We start from the raw sequence: 23,793 nt of genomic DNA, 5'->3' as shown, positions 1-23,793 counted from the left end.
TAAATGTCATGTTAGATTACAAGGTCTATCATCTGTTTTTCTCTAGGTGCAACGTCAATTGGAATTGAAAACCCATGTGAATTTTCATGGAAAGATCTTCACTCCTTAAACCTCAGCATGAATTACCAATGCTGGGAAATGTAAGGGGGGGGGGAGGCACCTTTTATCATATGTGGTGGAATTGTAAGATAGTAAAAGGATTTGGGGAAATGATATATAATGAGTTGAAAAAAATATATGTTTAAAATAAGCTTTGTTTTTTTAAAAAAAGCCTGAAGCCTTCTTCTTAGGAATTCTAGGTGCCAAAATCCCAAGGGAGCAGAAAATACTATTTATGCATGTGACCACGGCTGCCTGGATGTTACTGGCCCAGAGATGGAAAGAAGATAAAGTCCCTACCAGAGAAGAATGGCAGGTGCAGGTGATGGACTATGCCAAAATGGCTAAAATGACCGGAAGAGTTAGAAATAAGGAAGACCAAAATTTTAAGAAGGAATGGGGGAGATTTATGACTTATCTTAAAGACCATTGTAAACAGTTAAAATTGTTGTGGTTCGAGGAACCGACCCCCGCAATGTGAAATGAATACACAAGGACACGCGATATAAGGTTAATGGGCAAGAAAAGGCCACAACTTTATTGATTACAGCAGTGAAAAGGTATTGGCTTAGGCATTGGATGTCTAGAACAAGTGGGTTTATTCACCAGTAGGTGGAGCCTGTTGATGCTAATCCAACTATAGGCTCTCCCCTGATGTCACCGAGGGTCGTGCCATGGCCTCCTGCCAAGCAGGCATCGGACAGAATACACAACCGCCAGATTCCTTTAACGGAATACCCAAAATATTGAAGGCATAGGCGATGGCCACACCTAGCCCTTCGACACACCACAACACATTATTCCAATGCCTAACCTACCCACCAATACCACAAAAGTTCTGACGATTGCTACGAGGTAGGTGGAAAAACCAAAAAGCCTAATGCCAAATGGAAAAATTCCTACCAGGCCCCCTGGACAACCAGGGCGACCAACCTAAGGTCCATAGCAAGGCCAATGAACTAAGACCCTAAGCTAAAAGGGAGTGGAGGGTGGGTGACTCGCAACGAGGCGACGGAGAAGAATGAGGCCGAGGAGAGGCTGGCGCCGTGGCAAAAGGCCGATGTACACGCCCCCTTGGAGGCACCTGGTTGGGTGCCTGCTGAGGGGGGTGGGCGCCAGCCAGGTAAGAGGAGGAGGCAGGGGGCTATTGCCCCCTGCTAGGGGCGGAGCTTGGCTCCCACCAACAACCACTCCCCTCTCTTGTAGGGAGGAGAGTCTTTAGTAGGATTGGAATATCACTTGTAGCTTAAGGTGAATTCTGGACATAATGGAAGAGGTAAAGAATTTGGACTATCATAAAAGATGTGGGAGGAAATGATTAATAATAGGACCCACAAAGGGGAGGATGGAAGTCCAGGAGATTCCTTGGAATCTTGTTTTTATGATTTATGTTTGATATATCTCTGCAAAATTTTAATTTGCAAAACCAAATAAATAAATTTATTAGGAAAAATGAAAAATGAAAATGAATTACCAATGCTGACATAGGAATAATAACAGAAGGAGACAATCACAATTATCATATTCACCAGACAAAGCTATTTAAGGTGTCATAAACAACATGAACTCAGTAGAACTTGATGTATACAGTCATACCTTGGGTTACAGACGCTTCATGTTGCGTTTTTTGCAGACCTCCAAAACCCGGAAGTACCGGAACGGGTTACTTCCAGGTTTTGGCGGTCGGCATGCGCAGAAGCGCTAAATTGTGCTTTGCGCATGCACAGAAGTGCCGAATCGCAACCCGTGCATGCGCAGATGTGCTGCTGCGGGTTGCGGACGCATCCTGATCCTGCACAGATCATGTTTGCAACCCGAGCGTCCACTGTATTGGGGCAAAAGGGGCACTGCCCCACTGATCTCATTCTGCCCTCAGCCAGCCCCCATCTGACTGCTTTCTTATATTCAATCCAAGGGGTGGCACTGCCTGCAAGCTTCTTCCTCTTCAGTCTCAGTGCTGCCTTTGTAGAACTCATGGAAACAAAAGTAGAATTCATTGCTTCTGCCTCTCAGTGACTCTGGCGCCACCTGGTGTTGAACTCCTAGACTTCCGTCCTATCAGTCCTAATGGCAACCAACCAACATAGCACGAACTGAAGATAATTCCCCAAGCACTTGAACCATTATTTCTTCAGATTAAAGCCTATTGGGATGCAGTTGTACTAAGATTCTTCTTAGCCCCCGTTTACTATAATGGGGAATCTATAAATGGCTATAACGTCCCTCGCTTTCACTTTACGAAAGTTGCAGTCAAAGGAGCTCCTCCAAAAGGGATTAGGCCTTACCATTTTTGAGGAAGATCTAAAACCAGGGATTTCCCCCACACACACACACACACACTCAGAGAACCTTTTAACTTAAAAAGAAAAGAGAGAAAATGTCGCTCATTCTCAATCATTCTTGGGTGTATTACAATACTGCGTAAGTTTCTATTTTAAGAATTTGGGTTGCAAAGTTAATTAATGTTTCACTGTCCTTCCTTCCCCCCCCCCAATGAAAATACAGTAGTTTAAAAGTCTAAAGTGAAAAATAGTGAAAAATAAAAAGTGAAAAATAGCAAAGTACACATAAGCCTGCGAAGAAAACACGGAATGTCACCAGATTGCAAACAAATTCATGTGGAAACGATGGCTGACGTGGTCAAGACACAGGAAGCCAGTAGGCTGTAAGATGTTAAAACCCATATAAATGAGATTTCATCCATATTTATGGTTTAAAAATCTTTCTTCTCTAAAAGGACATTTAAGGAGGTCTGGTACTTTTTTTTACAAAAATCAAGACTTATTTATTATAATGATTGTTCTTGCATTTAATCCTGCCCAAGATAGTATACATTGTTCTCCCCGAGGAGCTGGATCAACTGCAAAGCAGGTAAAATCTTCCTGCTTTGCGGTGCTGCTGCTTCCCCCTGAAGGGAGAGGAGAGGCACTGGACCAGGCATAGGCAACCTTTGGCCCTCCAGATGTTTTGACCTACAACTCCCATGATCCCTAGCTAACAGAACTAGTGGTCAGGGATGATGGGAATTGTAGTCCAAAACATCTGGAGGGCCAAAGGTTGCCTATGCCAGTGTTTCCCAACCTTGGGCCTCCAGTTGTTTTTGGACTATAACTCCCATCATCCCTAGCTAGCAAGACCAGTGGTCAGGGATGATGGGAATTGTAGTTCAAAAACAGCTGGAGGCCCAAGGTTAGGAAACACTGGCCTATGCCTGTGCTGGAACATCCCTGGAAAACATTGGACCCACATACCGCTGATTTGTAACACCTTGACACCAGACTTCTAGAAGGGGTGAGGAGGTTAAATGGGGGGAATTGCACTGTGAATGAGTTTTGGACTAGAGGGAGGTTGAGGTTCTCTTCATAGCTGTCAACATTTCCCTTTTCTTGCGAGGAATCCTATTCGGAATAAGGGAATTTCCCTTAAAAAAGGGGGAAAGTTGACAGCTATGGTTCTCTTTATTTGCTAATTAGTGGGCAGAGCCGTCTTTCCCCTAGGGCTCAGTGGCTCATTGCGCCAGGGCGCTGGCCTCTCAGGGGCGCCCAGTAAGTGGGGGAGCTGCGTCGCTTGCCGGCGGCCTCTCCTTTCCCTGCATGCCACCAGCTGCACCCACCAACCATCTTTCCTACCCTCCTCGGCCCGCCCCACCCCCTCTGTGGGCGGGCACATTGGCGCTGCTGCTGCTGCTTGTGCTGCTCCCACAAGCGCTCTGCGGCGGCGGCACAGGCGGCGGTGGATGAGGAGCCGCTCCTCGACTCTGAGGTGGTGGCCAAGGACAGACCACCGCCTCCTCTGCCACTGCTGCCTCCTCTCCCTCGACCGCGGGAATCCCCTCAGCCACTGCCCGCCGAGCCACTGTCGTCGTCGTCTGAGGAAACGGTGGGAGCAGCGGAGGCAGGAGCGGCTCCCAAGGGGCCTGCTCCATGTCACCAGTGCCTGCCACCCCCCACCACTCTCCAGGGCACAGGTTGCGACGTGGCAACCACCTCCTGCTCCTCGGACTGGCAGCAGGCTGTCGTTGTCAGGCAGTGGAGGAGGAGGAGGTGCCCCAGAGCCTCACAAGCGAGCACGGGGTTCTGGTGGTCTGGCCAGCCACGCAGCATCCACCACATTGGTGGCGTCTTTTGTTGGTGATGGTTCCGGGGCTACAAGGTGGCCTGTGAGTTGGGCCCTGAGTTCTAAATTCTGGGAAAGGGAAGGGGCGCCAGAGGGATCTTTGCACCACGGCACTGGATAAGCTTAAGACGGCCCTGTTGTATTGCTTTATTATTTGAGTGTTGGTAATATTGATTGATTGATTGATTGAATTTATATACCTCCCTATACCCAGAGGTCTCAGGATGGTTCACAGAAAAGATCACAATATATAGAATCAAAATAAAAAGAATAGCCCAATAACACCCTGCCTAAATGAGCCATATTTTAAAAGTGTTGTTCTATACTATTTATACTGCTGTTATGTTGTTGTTGTCTTTCCCATGGATCTTACGTTATAAGAAATATTAGTGTTATGTTATATGAAATATTAATATGACATCCCCAGTAGTATTATGCATTGTATATTTTTCTTTGCTGTAAGTGTTGAATTTGCAGTGTCCCAAGCACAGCGGAATGATGAGGAGTACGTGCCACATACTCTATATTACTTTATTTACACTTCAAAGCTGGTAGATTACAGAAAAACATCTTGCCTCTGCCGGAGCAGAGAAAGCATCCTCTCTCCTCTAAAGCACGGAGAGAACACTGTGAGAACAGTGAAAAACAGGAAACCAGTGTACGTCACATCCAGTCTCCTTTCCCATGAGAAACTCCAACAGCAATTGACTGTGGAATGTAAACACCTGTCTCGTGACAAGCACTTTCGCTGCACAGTGAAGGAAGCAGAAACCAACATCCTCCCCCTTTCTGTGAACATCACTGGGCAGCGTGTTCATACAATATCAGTACAAACCCAACTTCTGCACATAGGTACAGTGTTGATCCCTTGATACAATCTTGGACAATACATCAGCAGGAATTTCATTACCTGGCATATAGGACACCGTTACGAGTCCCTTCTGAATACGTTCCCTAGCATGTTGCAACTTCAATTGCAAGTGCTTCGTGCTTTGCTTACAACCTTCAGAATTCAGCAAAGCCAAACATGCTTTGTTGTCCTGGTAAACCTGGATTGGACATTTGACAGGAATTTTCATGTCTTTGCACAATTGTAACAACCATTCACAATCCTTAAGTGAATAAGACAGTGCATTCAGTTCAGCTTCACAAGTACTTAAGCTAACTGTTGTTTGCTTCTTGCATGACCAATCAAATAGACCCTGATTGTACATATAGCAAACTCCAGACGTGCTTTTCCTGTCTGTAGTGTCACTTCCAAAACTTGCATCTGCAAATATCTCAAGACCACCAGACTTCTGATTGTTAAATCTCAGTCTGTAATGCATAGTGCCTTTCAAATACCGCGCTATGCGTTTCAGAGCTTTCCAATCCTTAACAGTAGGATTGTTGACTTGTCTGCTTAGCAAATTACAGCTAACAGCAGTGTCAGGTCTTGAACATCTGGCAATGAAGTTTAGCTTGCCTAGCACACTTCTGTACAGTGTAGTGTCAGAAAATGCTTCTTCAGTGTCATCTACCTGATAACCTGTTGTCATCGGTGTGTCTACAGGGTTAGCATCCATCAGGTTTAGTTTGCTTAACACATCAGCAATTTTCCGTGACTGGTGTACTAGAATGTTACCAGCTTGATCTCTCTCTATTTCAAGAGATAGGTAGTTGTTTACCTCACCAAGATCTTTCATGTCAAAGTGTTCTTTCAGTTGAGCTAGGGCGTTATTGTACATTGTGACATCTTTCCAAAAGAATAAAAGATCATCAACATAAAACAAACAATACAGTTTCTTTTGCCCCTCCTCTTTGACAAATACACATGGATCAGCTTTCCCTTGCTTAAAACCTAGAGAAAACAATACTTCAGTGAGTTTTGTGTGCCAACACCGTGCACTTTGTTTGAGACCATAAAGGGACTTCTTCAGAGCACAAACATATCCCTGTTTTACCTGTACGCCATCAGGTGGAAGCATATAAAGTGATTCATCTAGAGATCCGTACAGAAAAGCTGTATTCACATCATGGTGACTAATGTGTAGATTCTCCTCTGCAGCTAGCTTGAGCATAAGCCTAATGCTCTCATACCTCACTGTGGGTGAGTAGGTCTCATGATAGTCTTCACCTGGTACCTGTGCAAAACCTCTGGCTACCAATCTGGCTTTGTGTCTGACTATCTTGCCATTTTGATCAGTCTTCGCTTTGAAGACCCATTTGCTTCCAAGCAGTTTCATTCCTGGAACTACTGGAACAAGTTCCCATGTTTTGTTCCTTTCCAAGGAATCAAGCTCAGCTTTCATGGCATTTAACCATGGCTCAGCTTCCTGGATTTCTTCCTGGATTTCTTGGAAACTTGAAGGTTCAAATACCTTCTTGGAGCTTTTAACAGCTGTTACTGCTATCTTGGCAAACTCATCAGCAAATCTCTTTGGAGGTCTGCCTTTTGTGGCTCTTTGTGACCTACGAATTAGCCTTAAGTCTTCAACACTCTCCTCTTCCTTCTTGGGAGAAAAGTGACCTATAGTGAACAATGGTTCTTCCAATTCTTGATCAGAGCTTTCAGAGGGTCGCATAGAGGCTTTCGCACTCTTGAAATCCTCTGAATCACCCGATCCAGTTTCAGACTCAGAATCAGAACCTTCATCAGTGGGTGTGGGTTGTTGCGGTTGCTTTTGACTATCCTCAGTCTCATCACTGTCATCAGGGTAACATTGGAAAATTCCCACATTCTCCCCCCACTTGGCATTGTACTCAACACTTCTTGTGAGCTTAATTGTCTTAGAGTCAGTCATCATTATTCTGTAAGAACCTTTCTGATAACCTAGAAAGATACCATGCAATCCACGCTTGTCTAACTTGGAGCTTTGTGGTGAGTGAACCCACATGTCAGAACCAAAAATTTTCATGTGTTTGATGTATGGTTTCTTGCCAAACATCTTCTCATAGGGGGTACAACCAATCGCTGAAGATAACCTGCGATTATAACTGTAAGTAAAACACGAGAGAGCTTCGGCCCCATAACTCTCTGGAAGATTTGCATCATGCAGCAAGGTTTTTAACCCTTGAAGCAATGTTTGATTTGCCCTCTCGCAAAGCCCATTCTGCCATGGCGAGCGAGGACTAGACAAATCGTGTTGAATTCCCTTCTCAGTCAGAAAAGCTTCAAACTGCTGAGAAGTGAATTCCCCCCCCCCCGCGATCAGTGAAAAGAATTTTTATCTTCTTACCATGCACATTTTCCAACCAAGCACAGAATTCTTTGAACCTTGGAAAAGCCTCTGATTTCTGCTTGAGATTGTACACATAAATATACCTGGAAAATGCATCAATGAGAACCATGAAGTACTTGTTTCCACCCAAAGAGGGCGCTAGTGGTCCAACCAAATCAGCATGAACAACCTGGTATGGTTCTGTAGCTTGCCTACTAGACACCTTACCTTTCGCAGCCATTTTCACCTTGTTTGCTGCGCATGCCTTGCACTTCATGTGGTACCTGCAGGGTTTAATAGTCATACCTTCAACCAAGGCAGGCATTTTAGATACTGCCTCAAAATTCAAATGACCAAATTTTCGGGGAAAATCATGAATACATTCTGCATGCAAACTTTCGTTAGAACCTGCAATGCAACAAGTGTCATCCTGCACAACATCATCATAATACAAAACATACAAACGATCAACATATTCAGCATGCAATACATAATCATTTTTCTTTGTGATGATGCACTTTTTGTTCTTAAAGGAAACATCAATTTTCCGCTCATTCAGCTGTCCAACGCTGAGCAGATTATGTTTGGCATCTGGTACATAAAGTACATCTTGTATCGATAAGTCCAAACTGTGAAGAACAACAGTTCCGTAGCCTTTACTGGGGATTGTGTGGTCATCCGCCTGGTGAATTGCACCTTCCTGCGGTATAAAAGACACGAACAGTCGCTTATCGTTGCACATGTGGTGCGTTGCAGCCGAATCAACAACAAAGAAAGATCTAGACGTCTTCTGGACCTTTGCAACTTTTGGAGTGAAGCGTGAGACCATTGCCTTGTGCTGCGTTGTCCTGGACACCGGACCTTTGCCTTTGCTCTGGCCTTTTCCACGCGATGAGCTTTCGCTGCGCTGCTCTGTCTTGGCCCTGGGATATTTGCGTTCCCTCTTCATATGGCCTAGACGTCCACACGAGTAGCATTTCACTGCCTTCAAAGCTTTGGCGCCATCTGGTGGTTCCACTGCACTCTGGGATGACGTCTGTGAAGACTCCCCCTTTCCCATGCAGCTATCACCCTGGCGGTCTGCTTCATTCTGAATCACGGCAGTATCACAGGCTACTCTGAGCTGAGCATGTGGCTGATTGGCATCAGATTCCCCACTTGCATCAGCCAGCCTTCTGCAGCTAGCCATCATGACTCTGGCATTAGCCTTCTGCGTCATCTCTGCTGCTTTAAATCATGCTGCGTCACTGCTGCAGCTGCTTTATTCCAAAAGCACTTTTAAAAGGTACTTTCGGTTTCCCCCAGCATAGGAGCTTGTTCTTTTGAGCCTTTGCCTGTGCCCGGCAAAATGGCCATAAAAGTTCAGAGTCCAGCCATAAAGCCATTAATGAGAAGCTGGCAGGCTGCCCGGAGCATGAGCACATACCTCATCAATCATCTTGAAGCGCAGAGCAGATACTGTCCGATCCGTCCCTCTGCATTCTGATCCTTTTGCCGGCATTCAGATGACTGCGTCTTTCTGGGCCCGATAACCAGGAATGTTGAATTTGCAGTGTCCCAAGCACAGCGGAATGATGAGGAGTACGTGCCACATACTCTATATTACTTTATTTACACTTCAAAGCTGGTAGATTACAGAAAAACATCTTGCCTCTGCCGGAGCAGAGAAAGCATCCTCTCTCCTCTAAAGCACGGAGAGAACACTGTGAGAACAGTGAAAAACAGGAAACCAGTGTACGTCACATCCAGTCTCCTTTCCCGTGAGAAACTCCAACAGCAATTGACTGTGGAATGTAAACACCTGTCTCGTGACAAGCACTTTCGCTGCACAGTGAAGGAAGCAGAAACCAACAGTAAGTCACTTGAAGAACTTTGGGTAACAAGCGACTAATATAACAACAACAACAACAACAACAACAACAACAACAACAACAACAACAATTCCCCACAACAACCCTGTGAGGTAGGCTAGGCTGAGAGATGCCAAGGGCACCCAGAGAGCTCCATTGCTGTGATATTTTGAACTCTGGTCTCCCAGGGTCTAGCCTAACAACGTAACCACTACTTCAAACTGACTCTCTAGACGCGTGTGCAAAGCTGATCATACTCAGAGTAGACCCTGTTATGTATGCAGGCATTGTAGACCTCAGCCAGGCTGCATGCATGCAATGCCAGTGTGGTGTAGTGGTTAAGAGTGGCAGACTCGTAATCTGGTGAACTGGGTTCGCATCTCCGCTCCTCCACATGCAGCTGCTGGGTGACCTTGGGCTAGTCACACTTCTCTGAAGTCTCTCAGCCTCACTCACCTCACTAAGGGTTTGTTGTGGGGGAGGAAGGGAAAGGAGAATGTTAGCTGCTTTGAGACTCCTTCGGGTAGTGATAAAGCGGGATATCAAATCCAAACTCTTCTCTTCTTCAATGCAGGTCTAGGTCTTCAGGCCTCCTGAAGCTCAGAAGCTTCATCTGCATCACAAAAAACAGAGAGAATTCTAAACCCCTCCAAAGACATTGTTAGTAGCTTGCAGGCAGCCAATCCCTGCTGAGATAGGGCCAGTGTTGTGATTGGCTAATTGCACCATTAAGGTGACCTATCATGGGCGATATGTATGTATTGCCTGGGCTGGCTTAAGGTATATATAGTGAGTCAAGTGTCCCTATTTGTCATTCTTGTTCTTCCTGCTCCTGAAATTCCATTAAATCCTTTTTTAAAAAAATATAATTTTTAATTGATTTTTGCACAAATTTTCCAACATAACAAATCCAAAACAACATAATAATCTTTGGCTGTCACAGCCTGAGATTTCCTTCAACCCCTTCTAATGGTTTTCTAAATTTCTTTCTAATTTTGCACTTTATTACTATGCTTATTGCTACAAATCCAGTCTTATATCAGCTAATCTTAGTCCTTTTCACAATAATTTATAAAGTCCTCCTTAAAAAACTTCTTGTAACCCTACAAGCGATGCTAGGTAATTACAGTTGTCTTTCAAATGCAGCGTAATTTTTTTCCAGTCCTTTAGGAAAATCTGGTCCTGCTGGTTTCGAATTCTCCCTGTCAGTCTCTTCAGCTCGGCATACTCCATCAGTTTCATTTGCCATTCTTCTTTTGTTGCCATTTCCTCTTAAATCCTTTAAATCCGTTTTTGAGCTGAATCTTTGTTATGCACTGAGTTGAATAGGATCCAAAATGCAGCAGTCTGACTGGTCCTAGAACTATAGGATTCAGAATGCAGCAGTTTGATTGGTCCTAGAACAATGCAGCAGTATGATTGGTCTGCAGGAGCCACCCAATCCAGCTCCAGATGGAAGTGAATCCACAACCTGATTGGCCTACAGGAGAATTCCGGAATTAGCCAATCACGTGCAGCCCATTGTGTAAATAATGTATATAAAGCAGATACTTTGGGGAAACTTTCATTCCTCCTCACCACTATGAGCTGAATAAAGAGCATGAAATCCACTCTCGACTCTGAGTATATTTCAGTCTTGGTCTTCAGTCATGCCTGAACCCACCTACACTTCAGACCCCTTGAAATTAATCAATACGACTAATTTCGGTCCACTGATTTCAATGGGTCTATTCTCTCCCTCCCTCTCTTTCATATAGACCCTTGCTTGTGAAGCTGGGTTCATACAGAGAAAGATTCACATCCATGCTGAAAATACACTTATTGCTTCTACTTAACATACAGAATGGCATTAATAGCTCCTGAAACAAGTTGCTGTCTGTCCTTTCGCGAATGGATTTATAGGAGAGAGGGTCCTCTGGGTTCCTCTGAGGTTTCAAAAGCGGGGGGAGCAAGATGGCAAAGCTCATCTTGGTAGAACCTGGTTGTAGCAGATAAGAGCCCTGTGATTTTAATTTATTGAGACTAGGGAGGGGGGAGCCACTTAATAAAGACCAGGTCAGGAAGAAAAAGACAAACAATGTGCAATGTTGCTTCATTTTGCAAGAGTTTATAACCTTCAGCAATGTCTGAGTCAGCTTTGGCTCACACAAAGCGATGGCAGCTTTTTCTGAAGCAGAGCTGCCCCAAAATTGCTGGTGTCATTCAGGTTCAATAATTAAGATGGGAGAAATGCTCCAATCCCACATCCCAAAATTAGGACTGAGAGAATCTCCCCTCTTCCTGTCTAGCCAGTAAAGGCTGTAGGCAGGGAACCCAGGTGTTCCTTGCAACACTGGAAATTTTATTATTATTATTTCTTTAAAGTGTTGTTGTTTAGTCGTTTAGTCATGTCTGACTCTTCATGACCCCATGGACCAGAGTACGCCAGGCACTTCTGTCTTCCACTGCTTCCCACAGTTTAGTCAAACCATTGCTGGTAGCTTCAAGGACACTATCCAACCATCTCGTCCTTTGCCGTCCCCTTCTCCTTGTGCCCTCCATCTTTTCCCAACATCAGGGTCTTTTCCAGGGAGTCTTCTCTTCTCATGAGGTGGCCAAAGTATTGGAGTCTCAGCTTCAGGATCTGTCCTTCCAGTGAGCACTCAGGGCTGATTTCTTTCAGAATGGATAGGTTTGATCTTCTTACAGTCCATGGGACTCTCAAGAGTCTCCTCCAGCACCATAATTCAAAAGCATCAATTCTTCGGCGATCAGCCTTCTTGATGGTCCAGCTCTCACTTCCATACATCACTACTGGGAAAACCATAGCTTTAACTATACGGACCTTTGTTGGCAAGGTGATGTATTAGTATACCTCCCTATACCCGTAGATCTCAGGGTGATTCACTACATAAAATTACAATATTTTGCCACCCAGACATGGTTGGACTCCCCTCAGCCCCAGTCAGCATGGATGACAGAATGTGGAATTGTCAAATATCCAGGGGCAGTGTTAGAAACAGATAAGCTAATTGTTGGGTGTTTTATTGGAGTGGAAGAAGTGACTATTGTTTACATATAGCAGACAGAAGAATCGGAAGTCCCTTCTGAATTTTATTTTTCCCCTCTTAATCTTTTTTTTTAATTAAATATTTTTCTTTACTCCTTTCTTCTCCTCCTCTTTATTTTTATTGCATTTAGATAAGTTTTAGTTTGGACAAAAAAAGAGGAAGTTTTGTACTTTTCTCTATAAACCCTAGGGACGCGGGTGGCGCTGTGGGTTAAACCACAGAGCCTAGGACTTGCCAATCAGAAGGTCGGTGGTTTGAACCCCCGCCACGGGGTGAGCTCCAGTTCGGCCCCTGCTCCTGCCAACCTAGCAGTTCGAAAGCACATCAAAGTGCAAGTAGATAAATAGGTACCACTCCGGCGGGAAGGTAAACGGCGTTTCCGTGCACTGCTCTGGTTTGCCAGAAGCGGCTTAGTCATGCTGGCCACATGACCCGGAAGCTGTACGCCAGCTCCCTCGGCCAATAAAGCGTGATGAGCACCGCAACCCCAGAGTCGGCCATGACTGGACCTAATGGTCAGGGGTCCCTTTACTTTTACCTTTATCTGGGGGGGGTGTCTTAGGTTACACCCCTTCTGTGATGTATGTATGATGTTTCTGGGGGTGGTCTTGATCTAAAGGTAAAGGTAAAGGTACCCCTGCCCGTACGGGCCAGTCTTGACAGACTCTGGGGTTGTGCGCCCATCTCACTCAAGAGGCCGGGGGCCAGCGCTGTCCGGAGACACTTCCGGGTCACGTGGCCAGCGTGACATCGCTGCTCTGGTGAGCCAGAGCCGCACACGGAAACGCCGTTTACCTTCCCGCTAGTAAGCGGTCCCTATTTATCTACTTGCACCCGGGGGTGCTTTCGAACTGCTAGGTTGGCAGGCGCTGGGACCAAGCAGCAGGAGCGCACCCCGCCACGGGGATTCGAACCGCCGACCTTTCGATCGGCAAGCCCTAGGCGCTGAGGCTTTTACCCACAGTGCCACCCGCGTCCTGACTTGATCTACAGGGTGGCAATTTGAAAAGTCTTTATAAGGCCTTGCGCGCCATTGTTCTGGGTTCCTCCACCCTCCTTCATGTGGTGAGTGAGGACCCTGTTGCAACAGATCAATAAAGATCAGGTTTACTAGCTGCTTTGCTTCTCAATATTCTCTGGTTGGCCTCTGTTATTTTCTCCTGCCAATAGGGAACCTATGTAAGGACTCTATATGGGCTCTTGGATACCCCATAAGGCAAAAGGGCAATTTTTGTTTACAACAGTCCTTGAAGTACTGCGATCCTGAACTGTTTAAGGCTTTAGAAGTCAAAACCAGCACTTTGAATTGGGCCCGGAAACTAATTGAAAGCCAATGCAGTCGGACCAGGAACAATGTAATATGCTCTAACCGTCTTGCTCCAGTGAGCAACCTGGCCATTGAATTCTGCACTAGCTGAAGTTTCCAAACCGTCTTCAGAGGAGAATGCACACAATTACACACAGGTTAAAATGCAAATAATTTTAAAGGGGTTTATGTTGATATTTTTGTGATTTTTATAAAGGGTTATTTTTTATTTCGAGCTATATGTTTTTATTTTATTGTTTATGAAAACTTTTCAGAGAACTTGACTGGGTGGACAGGTGTATTAATTGCAATAACTAAAATGAGAAGAACACTTGTTCCTGGTGGAATAATAATCTGAACATTTTCATCACACTCATCCGAGTTGAGGTGGATTTTTAAAAAAAAGTTTTTTAAAAATTCACTTAAATCCTATGGGTGAATCTTTGGGACTTGAAACTTCTTCAGTCAAAAATATTTGCAGCTGAGAAAATGACACAGGTCATGCCATCTTACCCACTCCCTCTTTGAAAAAAGAAGAAGAAGGAACTTCAAATGGAAGCTTTTACATTTTGAGAAAATGGCTTTGCAGTTGCTGGATGTGGTAAATCCTTTTGGAGAACATCTCCTTCCAGGCCAGGATGCAGGCAATACAAGGCAAACCTTCCTTCAACAACAGCAACAAAAAGCTGTGGAGAGATTATCAAAATGGCGGTGTCTTCTCTCCAGAAATGAAAGACTGCGTAAGTTTCAATGTGAAGGCAGCTAGATGACTTTGCAGACTCTGGACTGACTTATACCCATTTTTTGAGGGGCGGGGGCGGAGAAATGAAAAAATGCTTCCACAGGGCAAAGTCAAAAGAAGGGGAGAATGTTTCAAGAACTGCATCTGTATGTTTTTGTTTGAACACGCGAGAGGTGAGAGCATTAACTGGGAAGGAAAGCTTGAAGGTTTGGCTTGATTTTTGAGATAAAATGTTCAAGCAAAAGCTTTTGGTGGGGGTTTAGCATACATTTTTAAAGTTACAGTTACTTACAAACCAGAAGAGATGGGCCCTTTTCTGAACAAGGGATGGAGAAGAAATTTGATTCAGTTTACATTTAAAGGCAAACCTACATAGTTTTCCAAAATACCACAACACACCTCTCCTTCAAAATCTACACTTCTCCACATTTTGCATTGCAGTTCTGCAGCCAAGTAATGTGTATTCTAGTGTATTCTAAGGTTAAGGGAGCATTTAAAAATGTCTATCTTAGTGCAAACAACATTCAATAATGCATTGTGTGAAGCAAAATTGCTTTGCCAGGTCTCCAGCACTCCAACTCAAGTGACAGGGCTTGGTGATGTCACAAGGTGGGGCTTGGTAATGTAATGAGGGGGTAGCAGGTGAGTGGCATCATATGGCAGTCAGCCCTTGAGAGTCAAAAATCAGATTGGCTTGGGTCTGGGAATATGGCCCTGTCGAAAAAAGAGATGAAACCCAGTGGCAAATAGGTGGATCTATGAAGAGCTAGAAAAGAATGGTGAAAATTTGGAATAATAGGATAGCGTTTTTTTGAGGGGCACTTGAGATAATGGAAAATGTTTTGTGAATTCTGAGCAAGACACCTTTTCCAAGCACTGCCCTTAGCTGCTAGTGATTCTCTATCTGACAAATTATCAGCAATAAGGCTAGGCACTCTGTTGCTCATGTGCATTGCTCATATATATATGAGGGGACACAGGTGGCGCTGTGGGTTAAACCACAGAGCCTAGGGCTTGCCGATCAGAAGGTTGGCAGTTCGAATCCCCATAATGGGGTGAGCTCCTATTGTTCGATCCCTGCTCCTGCCAACCTAGCAGTTCGAAAGCACGTCCAAGTGCAAATAGATAAATAGGTATCACTCCAGTGGGAAGGTAAACAGCGTTTCCGTGCATCCTTCCAATGGTCAAATGAATTAGACCGTTGTTCAGTCTAGCTCAGTATTGTCAACACTGGCAGTGTTACTTCAGACAGGGATCTGTCCAAGCCCTATCAGAAGATGCCAAGAACTGAACCTCCTCCATGGATATCAGAAGTTTCTACCACAGAGCTACAACCTTCCCCTATCAGCAGTGGTTTCCCCACAAGGTCAGCTGTTGCAGTATAAGTACTGTGGTACCTCTAGTTACAAGGGTGGTGCTGTGGGTTAAACCACAGAGCCTAGGACTTGCTGATCAGAAGGTTGGCGGTTCGAATTCCTGTGACGGGGTGAGCTCCTGTCGCTCGGTCGCTGCTCCTGCCCACCTAGCAGTTCGAAAGCACGTCCAAGTGCAAATAGATAAATAGGTATCGCTCCAGTGGGAAGGTAAACAGTGTTTCCGTGCACTGCTCTGGTTCGCCAGAAGTGGCTTAGTCATACCACATGACCTGGAAACTGTATGCCGGCTCCCTCGGCCAATAAAGTGAGATGAGCGCCGCAACCCCAGAGTCGGTCACAACTAGACCTAATGGTCAGGGGTCCCTTTACCTTTAAACAACAACAACAACGTATACCCTGCCCATCTGACTGGATTGCTCCAGCCATTCTGGGCAGCTTCCAACATATATAAAAACATTAAAAAACATTAAAAAAACAAAACTTCCCTATACAGGGCTGCCTGCAGATGTCTTCTAAAGGTTGTATAGTTACTTATCTTTTGGGCTTGGGGCTGCATGACTCCATACCCTCAAACATTTCTCTGATGAATATAGGGACATCCTAAGGAAAGAGCAGGACATTCCAGAATCAAATAAGAAACTGGGACAGTTTCTGTAAATCCAGGATGGTCCCTGGTAAATAGGGATACTTGGAAGGTCTGAACTAGCTTAGGTTAGAATAACCTGAGTCTTAGAATCAAAGCTTGAGAGCTGGCAATGCAAGGTGGACCTGGAACTTTGTCTGATCCTTGTAACTTCACAGAGTACTTCTTTCTGCCATGATGTGAAAGATGACATCAGCTCTGAAAATGATAGGGGAATATTCATCCCACAGTCCTTATTCTGCTGTCCCTCAGTGTCAACGACCCAATTAGTGCCAATGAAAAGATGATGGGGCCCATTAGCAAACAGCCACCTTTGGCGGTGACAATGCTTTGAGAGCCTCTTTTCAGCAAAGCTATTTGGGTACTGAGCAAGAAAGACTTGAGTATTGTCCCAGAAGGCAATTCTGCAGCGAAGAGATGCCAGGTAAGAGGAAATTGCATTGTGCACCTGCACCCAGGAAGGTGAAAAGCAAAGAATACTTTGCAGCCCCCACCATTGCTCCTAATTTGCAGGGTTTGAAATGGCTGAAATGATAGCCATAGATATTCTTTTATTTTCTTTGTTAGAACATGCTACTTTGGGGTGATTGTTGAGTGTACGTAGTAGTTTATCCTCTTCAGATTGATGGGCCGTAACGTCCAAAGATTTATAAAGTGTTTCAAGCAGGGGGAGAAGAGTTATGTAGTCTTAAAGGGGCATAGCGACAGAAATTCGGGGATGAAGCCGCAAGATTGCATTATGAGCGTTTGCTGGATTTAATTCGAATCAGGTATGAGGGAATTCTGCTTCCCTTCCTTCCTTTATTGGTCCTCTGGTTCAAATCTGCCTTGTTCTCCATTATTCCTTGTTTCCGATGCCTGGCGCTTGAATAGCTGGAAGAATTCCTAAATTATTTCAGGAACTGAAGCCAGCGGCGTAGCGTGGGTTGTCAGCACCCGGGGCAAGGCAAGTAATTTGCGCCCCTAACCCCTAACCTGCCGCCGCTGCCAGCTTCTTCTTGCTGCTGCCTGGGCTGGGGTATTTACGGTAAGGTAGCCATGGCGGCGGCAGCGGGTCCGTGTCAGGTGATCTGAGGCGAGTTGCCGCTGGCCCTGCTGCCCAAACGACGCCACTTGCCCAGAGGAGGAGGAGGGCAGAGAGGCGAGGAAAATGCAACATGGCCCAGCAACTGCAGCAGCGGTGGTGGCGGAGCTGTGAGGAGGGGCTGCCTGGTACGCCCTCCGCGGCCAGCGCTGAGAGCCGCTGCCTGCCGGATGCCTTCAGCCCGGACGCGCGCACAGCTCGTCGGTTCCGCAAGACATCGGGCTCTGCTACAGCCTGCACCCTAGGCGCTTCGGCGACTCCGGAGGCGGCGAGCGCCCCCCCCCCCCAGATGTTGCACCCGGTGCGGCCGCCCCCCCTGCACCCCCCATGCTACTCCACTGACTGAAGCATGGAGAGCATGCTGTGGCTGCTTTCTTTTCCTTCAGTTCGCATGCACCTTTGTCAATGTGCGCATGCTGATTCAAAATCAGGGCAGCAATGTTTCTGAGCACCAGTTGCTGGAAACCACAGGAGAGGAGAAGGCTCTTGTGCTCAGGACCTCCTTGTGGGTTTCCCCGCCGGCATAAGGGTGGCCTTGGTGACAACAGGATGGCACTGTGGTTTAAACCACTGAACCTCTTGGGTTCGAATCCCCATGACGAAGTGAGCTCCCATTGCTCTGTCCCAGCTCCTGCCAACCTAGCAGTTTGAAAGTACACCAGTGCAAGTAGATAAATAGGTACCACTGTGGCGGGAAGGTAAGCAGCATTTCTGTGTGCTCTGGCTTCCATCACAGTGTTCTGTTGAGCCAGAAGCTGTTTAATCATGCTGGCCACATGACCTGGAAAGCTGTCTGTGGACAAATGCTGGCTCCCTCGGCCTGAAAGCAAGATGAGCGCCACAACCCCATAGTCATCTTTGACTGGACTTAACCGTCCAGTGGTCCTTTACCATTTACCCTTTTTTGCTGAACTAGATGGGCCGTTGAGCTGATCCAGCAGGCTATTCTTAAGTTCTTTCTGCAGACCTGTAAAGCACAATAGACAAATATTTAGTTATTTAATTGTTTAGACCATTTCTGAACTGTGTAATATATAACAAATATCTCTACGTCTTCCAAATGAACACCTAGCACAGTGAGATATTCTATAACCTAAACAAGAAATGCAGAGGGTTTTTCACACTGAAAAGGCAAGCTGTGTTGATCGACAGATGCTCACCTCTCTAGCTAATGCTATAATGAACTGATCGGAGAGTCTTTAATATAGTTAGGACAACAACACTCAGGCTACTGGTAGGTCTGTTGCGTAGATGTCTTGAAACATTTCCTTGGGTATATTGCATTGTGTAAGGATGAGCAAATTTCCACTCTCCCTTGAATTCTGGTTAATTAGGAGGATCTCTCAAATTAACTCCAGAATCGGAGCACATAGAGTTTTCAGAGCCTTTGGTTTATTCCAACCCTTCACTTTAGCAATGGGCATGCGTGCATGGATAAAACAAAGCAAACAGCAATTTTAATGAGATCCTACATAAGATTGCATCAGGATTCTGGCAGACACGTGCTCTGTGCTTTGTTAAAACACTGCATTAGAAGAACTGGTATAACTATACATAGAATCACATAACGCTTCATTTTTGTACCACAGTCGTACCTTGGAAGTCGAACGGAATCCATTCCAAAAGTCCATTTGACTTCCAAAACGTTCAAAAACCAAAGTGCAGCTTTGATTGGCTGCAGGAAGCCCCTGCAGCCAATTGGAAGCCGCAGAAGCCCTGTCAGATGTTCGGCTTCCAAAAATAGTTTGCAAACCGGAAAACTCACTTCCAGTTTTGTGACGTTTGGGAGCCAAAACTTTTGAGAACTAAGCTGTTCAAAAACCAAGGTACAGCTGTATACTGTTTTGTACTGTATTATTAATTAATTAATTAATTAGCAACATACAACTTCATGAAAACAGATGTGATAAATTGAAAAAAGGATACAAAAATATAAGCAGTGTACAGTTGGACAGAGTTCCTAAAAGGGCTCAGAAATCTGGGGAGAAATTCAGAGGAGTCTTGTGAAAGCACTTTTAGCTGCCAATCTCCTTGCAGATTGCACGTTAGGCTGATACATTTGAAAGCATTGCAACACAACAGGTCCATCTGCAACTGTGTGAACGAGTCATTCTGTTGGGCTAGTCAAGTGGATTGCCACCCTTAAATTTTTTTTAATCACCGTCTGGCAATTTGTCACTTAATGAAATGATTGCATACACTTTAGCAGAAGTCTGTAAATTGTTTGGAATATAGATCAAAATCTCTTCCTTCTGCAGTTCCACTGAAACAAAGGATGCGGGTGTTTGCCACACTCCGGCCAATAATAAGCTTTTCACAAACATTTCCCACCACCTTGATTCATTCCAAAGTCCTGTAAAAAAAATAAAAATGGCAATATAAAGTGTGTGTACAGTGCATGATGATGTAAATAAACAATATCCTTATGAATATTTATACAGACACAGCAAATTCATCAATGCCGCACACATATATTGAGGAATCCCATTACCCGGGACGGCCTGTTCTGGGAATTCTGCCACCACGTAGTCTTTCATCTTATAATCATAAATTCAAATGAACATTGAAATGGACTATTTTATAAGGCACAATAATGATTATGCCTCGGAGATCAATGAAGCATTCAAGATTAACTCAGATAGGAGGGAACGGGGCACATCTTCATGCAGTACAAGCAATCAGGGGTTCCAATCTAAATTAGGAATGGTTGAACTAAATTGTGCACGTTCTGAATGGTCTCAAGGAAGTGTTAAGTTATACAGACCTGCCTGGTGAAGTTTGCCGAACTTAGTTCCAATCAAACTGCATTCAGAGCAAGATGGTCATAAGAGAAGCCTGCTGGATCGGGGCCTGTGATCTCACAGTGGCCAACCAGATGCCTGTGGAAAACCCACAAACAGGATTCGAGCACAAGAACACTCTCCTGTGGTTTCCTGCAACAGGCATTCAGAAGCATTGCTGCCTCCGACGGTGTTTGCATGGCGAGTTCCCACCTCCCCCCAGTGGAAATAAAGACATGAGACACTATTTTAAGGTTAATGGGCTAAAATTGGCCACAACTTTATTGATTACAGGTGATGAGCGGTATTGGCTTAGGCATTGGTCCTAATCTAACCGGGAAGGGTTAACACCAGCCGGGGGAGCCCTGCTGATGCACATCAACTAGGAGCTCCCCCGGGGTCACTGCTCGGGGGCATGCCTTAGGCCCTGACCTCCATAGGCTTCGGACGGGGCCACGCCCCCCGGAGTCCTTTAGCGGACTACCCTTCAGAAACTGGGGAGGTGATGGCACTCCTCCCCCCCCCCCCATTCATCTACATAACAATTCCCCGACCAATGCCTAACCGCCAAACCAGGAAAGTTGTGGCGATTTGCTACAAGGTAGGCGAAAAAAAACAAATGGCTGGTGCCAATTTGCCAAGTGGAAAAAAATCCTACCAGGCCCCTTAAAGGCGACCAACTGAAGTCCATAGCAAGGTCAAAGGAAAACCTAGAGGGTGGGTAATTCCCCAGCTGATCAGCGGCAAAGAGGAAGCTCCTCTGCCGCGCTTGCCTTAAATGCGGCAAGCCACACACCCCTATCCCGCCGATTGGCTGGCCAGGGAGATGACACGGTAGAGGATTCCCCAGATCGTGCGGGGCTGGAAGCCAGCCTCCGTGCGAGTGTTGGGGGCGGGAGCCTGCAACACCCCCTCCTCCCTATGGTCGGAAGTGGCTTTGTAGTGTCGAACCCCAGTGAGGTGTGATCATTTTCCTCTCCTCCCCCTTTTGCTAATCTTTTAAAAACTTTACTATTATTATTTTTATTAATTTTTCAACATAACATTTTCAACAGTTATTAAACATACTTTCATTTCTTACACCATTTTTTGACTTCCATCAATCACATCTGAAAATTTTCCAATCTAATCACTTAATATACATTTCTTACTTCCACTATTACATTTAACTCTCAAAACTAGTACAGTCATACCTTGGGTTGAAGTCACTTCAGGTTAAGCCTTTTCGGGTTGTGCTCCACGGTGACCCGGAAGTAACACAGCGCGTTACTTCTGGGTTTCACCGCTCATGCATGCGCTCAAAATGACGTCACGCGCATGTGCGGAAGTGGCAAATCGCGACCCGCGCATGCACAGACACGGGTTGCGTTCACTTCAGGGTGTGAACGTGGCTCTGGAATGGATCCCGTTCGCATCCAGAGGTACAACTGTATCTCTATTCTTTCTCTTCTTTGCAATATTTCATATATTTCTCCTTACAAAACTTCTTGTAGTCCTACTACAGTGTGGTGTAGTGGTTAAGAGCGGTAGACTCGTAATCTGGTGAACCGGGTTCACTTCCCCACTCCTCCACATGCAGCTGCTGGGTGACCTTGGGCCAGTCACACTTCTCTGAAGTCTCTCAGCCTCACGCACCTCACAGAGTGTTTGTTGTGGGGGAGTAAGGGAAAGGAGAATGTTAGCCGCTTTGAGACTCCTTAGGGTAGTGATAAAGCGGGATATCAAATCCAAACTCTTCTTCTACTACTACTAGCGTAATTTGCTGACTACAGTTGCTCTTCAAATAGTTCGTATATTTCTACCAATCTTCTGTGAATCTCTGGTCCCACAGGTTTCAAATCCTTCCTGTCATTTTATCTAATTCTGCATAGTCCATTAATTTTGTCTGCCATTCTTTCTTCGTCGGGATTTCTTCTTGCTTCCATTTCTTGGCTAACAATACTCTTGCCACTGTTGTTGCATATAAAAACAATTTAACATCTTGCCTATTAATATCTTCACGTATAATACCAAGTAAAAATACTTCTGGCTTTTTAAAAAAATGTATATGTAAAAGATGTTGAAATCTTTTAAAAATGTTAAACTTCCTTTAAGAATCCATCCGAAGTTGGGTTTGGGAGGGATTTTCCAGATTTGTTGCAGGTGTTGCCATCAAAGATGAATAAGGTAAACCCCAGGAGCACCTCAACAATCCTGTCATTTTAAAAACGTTGAAGAGAAGCATGTGCCAAAAGCTACAGTAATGTCTCTGAGTTTACCATAACATCATAATGTTAGGGTGAGGAATGGAAAGCAAATGTGGGAGTGGGGATACAGCAAATGGGGAACTCTGTGGTGAGTGACAGGTCAAGCTTATAATCAGAGAGGGAAGATTTTACTCAGAAAGCAAATGGCTCTCCCCCCCCCCTTTTTCACCAGAAAATTAAATTTAAAGGTGCCTAACCAAACCCTCAAGACCTATGTGTCTGCTGTTCGGCAGGCTTATTTCTCAAGGGCACATTTCTCATGTTAGCAAACACTAGGAAAGATTAAGTGATTTTTTTTATTTATTTTTTTTTTTTTTTGCCCACACAGTGGAACCTAGAATTACAAACGCCTCAGGTTACAAACTCCGCTAATCTGGAAGAGTTACCTTGAGTTGAGAACTTTGCCCCAGGAGGAGATCGAAAATCATGTGCCAGCGGCGCAACGGCAGCAAAAGGCCCCATTAGGGAAAGCACGCCTCTAGTTAAGAACAGTTTCAGGTTAAGAACGGACCTCCAGGATGAATTAAGTTCATAACCAGAGGTAGTAAAGGTAAAGGGACCCCTGACCATTAGGTCCAGTCGTGGCCGACTCTGGGGTTGCAGCACTCATCTCACTTTATTGGCCGAGGGAGCCAATGTACAGCTTCCAGGTCATGTGGCCAGAATGACTAAGCCGCTTCTGGCAAACCAGAGCAGCGCGTGGAAACACCCTTTACCTTCCTGCCGGAGCGGTACCTATTTATCTACTTGCACTTTGACGTGCTTTCGAACTGCTAGGTGGGCAGGAGCAGGGACCGAGCAACAGGAGCTCACCCTGTCACAGGGATTCGAACCGCCAACCTTCTGATCGGCAAGTCCTAGGCTCTGTGGTTTAACCCACAGCGCCACCCGCGTCCCTTGTAACTAGAGGTACCACAGTACTAATACTGCAACAGCTGACCTTGTGGGGAAACCACTGCTTATAGGGGAAGGTTGTAGCTCTCTGGTAGAAACTTTTGATATCCATGGAGGAGCTTCAGTTCTTGGCATCTTCTGATAGGGCTGGGACAGATCCCTGTCTGAAGTAACACTGCCAGTGTTGACAAGACTGAGCTAGACTGAACAACGGTCTTATTCATTTGACCATTGGAAGGATGCATACCTTCAGAGTGGGTGATCTTTCTTGAAAATGTCATTCCATTTTGCCCCCCAAATTAAAAGTTATGGACATACAGTGGTACCTTGGGTTAAGTACTTAATTCATTCCAGAGGTCCACTCTTAACCTGAAACTGTTCTTAACCTCAAGCACCACTTTAGCTAA

This window comes from Podarcis cretensis (genome assembly GCF_951804945.1).
Source record: "Podarcis cretensis genome assembly, chromosome: 14".
NCBI classification, from domain to species: Eukaryota; Metazoa; Chordata; class Lepidosauria; order Squamata; family Lacertidae; genus Podarcis; species Podarcis cretensis.
This window is presented reverse-complemented; position numbering follows the sequence as displayed.